This window comes from Lampris incognitus, chromosome 12 (assembly GCF_029633865.1).
Source record: "Lampris incognitus isolate fLamInc1 chromosome 12, fLamInc1.hap2, whole genome shotgun sequence".
Taxonomy (NCBI): Eukaryota; Metazoa; Chordata; class Actinopteri; order Lampriformes; family Lampridae; genus Lampris; species Lampris incognitus.
The window spans coordinates 17454239-17457702 of NC_079222.1; positions in this window are offsets into that span (position 1 = coordinate 17454239).

The window sequence follows — 3464 nt, forward strand, 5'->3', positions numbered from 1 at the left end:
TGGACTGATGTATGACGAAACCTTGAATTTAGACTAAAAATAAAAAATAATATCCACCATAGGGTGTGTTGGTATCTCAGTCAGGCGTGTACCATGTAGGTTCAAGCCTGACTGCTGCATCCCGGGTTCAAATCCAGCCGTGGGACCTTTGCTGCAATTCTTCCATTATTCTCTTCAACCTGTGTTTCAACGTACTGTCCTGCATAATAAAAGCTAAAAAGGCCCCAAAATATTTCAAAAACACAACCCCACTGATACGGTCATATATTAAGGGAAGCACATTATGTATCTATGTATGTATGTAAAGTCAATATGTAAAGGATGGTGTGAATAAGTGTGTTAAGTTTTGAAGGATTGTTTATATTTTGTGTGGCTGCATTTTAGCGAGTTTGAGTGTACACCGATCAGCCAAAACATTATGACCACATGCCTAATATGCTGTTGGTCCGGCGTGTGCAGCCAAAACAGCGGGGACCCGCTGGGTATGGACTCAACAAGGTGTCCTGTGGTATCTGGCACCAAGCAGCAGATCCTTCAAGTCCTGTAAGTACTGAGGTGGAGCCACCTTGGATCAGACTTGTCAGTCCAGCACATCCAGCAGATGCTCAATCAGATTGAGATCTGGAGAATTTGGAGGCTAGAAGAACACCTTGAACACTTCATCATGTTCCTCAAACCATTCATGAACAATGTGTGAAGCGTGGCAGGGCACATTGTCCTTCTGAAAGGGGCTGCTGTGATCATGGAACACCACTGCTATGAAGGGGTGTACCAGGTCAGCAGCGATGTTTAGGTAGGTAGCACATGTCAAGGTGACGTCCACATGAATGGCCGGACCCAGGATTTCCCAGCAGAACATTGCCCAGAGCATCACACTCCCTCCACTGGCTTGTCATCTTCCAACAGTGCGTCCTGGTGCCATCACTTCCCCAGTTAAATGGTGCACACATGAACTAACAGAAAATGGGACCCACTGGACCAGCCGACCGTCTTCCAATGCTCCATGGTCCAGTTCTGATGCTTGCATGTCCATTGTAGGTGCTTTCGACGGTGGTCAGGGGTCATCATGGGCACTCTGACCGGTCTGCGACTATGCAGCCCTATACGTAGCAAGCTGCGATACACTGTGTGTTGTGACCCATTCCTCCCGTAACCATCATTAAAATATTCTGTGACGTGGGCGTCCGGGTAGCGTTGAGGTCTATTCCATTGCCTCCCAACACGGGGATCTGGTTCGAATCCCCCGTGTTACCTCTGGCTTGGTCGGGCGTCCATACAGACACAATTGGCCGTGTCTGCGGGTGAGAAGCTGGATGTGAGTATGTGTCCTAGTCGCTGCACTAGCGCCTCATCTGGTCAGTTGGGGCGCCTGTTCAGGGGGGGGGGGAAACTGGGGAGAATAGTGTGATTCTCCCACGTGCTACGTCCCCCTGGTGAAACTCCTCACTGTCAGGTGAAGAGAAGCGCTGATGACTCCACATGTATCGGAGGAGGCATGTGGTAGTCTGCAGCCCTCCCCGGATCGGCAGGGGGGGTGGAGCAGCGACCGGGATGGCTTGGAAGAATGGGGAATTCGCCGGATAGAACTGGGGAGAAAAAGGGGAGGGGGAATTCTCTGACTTGTGCCACAGTAGACCTTCTGTCAGTTCGGACCAGATGGGATAGCCTTCGTTGCCCTTGGCCATCGATGAGCCTTGGGCACCCAACACCCTGTCGCTGGTTTGTGGTTTGTCCTTCCTCGGCCCACTGTCGGTAGGTACTCAGCACTGCTAACTGAGAGCACCCCACAAGCCTTGCCGTTCCAGAGATGCTTCGGCCCAGTCGTCTGGCAGTAACAATTTGGCCCTTGTCAAAGTCGCTCAGGTCTTTACTCCTGCCCATTTTCTCCTGCACCCAACACACTGACTACAAGAACTGATTGTTGGCTTACCTTCTAATCTACCCAGACCTTGACATGTGCCCTTGTTTGGAGATGATCAGCGTTATTCAGTTCACCTGTGAGTTGTGATAGTGTTTTGGCTCATCAGTGTATGTGTAAATGTATCGCTCTGTATATCAGTATGGGTCTCCGTTGAATTGCCACACAGTTCCTTCTTTGACAGGACTTGCTGAGGCCAGCCCTAATGAAAGGATTAGTATACGGCTGCAGTGAATACTGAACTGTGCACTAACTGATGGCTGAAAAAAAAAAGTGAGGTGGGGCGTCTCTCCTGACAAATCTACACTGCTGAGGGACATTACATGTATTAAAATGATGCTTGAAGAAGTGGGGATCCAAACACATTAACCGGTGATGTGTAACATATATGATGCCTTCATGGTGTCATCCTTTCAACCAATCACCAAATTGCCTTCTTGCTGCTATTATGTTGGTCCCTGAACCTAAAAAAAAATCATGATATAACCAAAATATTATTTAGCTGTGGTAACAGGTTAGCACATTGTCTCTTTTATTCACGAGTAACTCTGTTACTTTCATAAGCATGGTCATAGGCTGATAGGAGCAGAGGCCTCCTCCCTCCAGTGATTAGATCATCCTTGCCATATGACTTTACTTTGCACGGTTTTAGTTCTGACGCTGTGGCGGTTTTAAGTCTTTCTGTAATGAACAAGGATCCCACTGCAGCCAATGAATGTGGCTCCTTGCTAATCAGACAGACATATTAACAGATGCAATCAGTTTTGTTTGGGTGGCAGTCAATTTGGCTTTATGTGAGAGAAATGATTCAGTGACTGGGTGTTGCTCTCTTTCTTCATAATCTGTAGGAGGCAAACCTAAGCTTCCTCATATTTTCAAGGCGGGGATATGAAACAGAAATAACCTACTGCATGATAACAACAACAACAACAATAACAACAACAACAACAACAACAATAATAATAATAATAATAATAATAAAAGGTGGCTGAATGTCCAAAGTTTTCTTAAAATAATTTGTCCAGTTGTTAAAGTTTCAATTCAAGCTGTACATATTTTTGAATTGTACAGCATGGCTATACTACTATCTTGAGAAATACTGCTATGATATGCTGCTGTATTGAAATACTCGACAAATCTTTCTTGATTTTTTTTTAGAAAATATAGCAAAGCCATCAAACCTTTTCGAGTTATAGGGGAGGGATTCATCGTTGGGTGAGAGGCTGATAGGAGATTTATGAACAGAGCCATAGAGCCAAACCACTGACTCTCACAGGGAATGAATGAGTTGCTTCAACCCCAGTTACTCGACTCCCTTTAGGAATAGGCATGGCGACCTTGCAACTGTATTAACAGCTAAGTCATTGTGTCCTACTGATGTTAATATGTCTAAACAGGAATGCATCTTAGGTTTGTTACTTTACAGGTTTCATAGATGCAACTGCATACTTCACCATATCACACTGCGTCATGCCACAATGCACCGACATCATCTTTCCACGATTTGACAAACATTTAAGTTTGCATACTTTATTCCATTTCCACA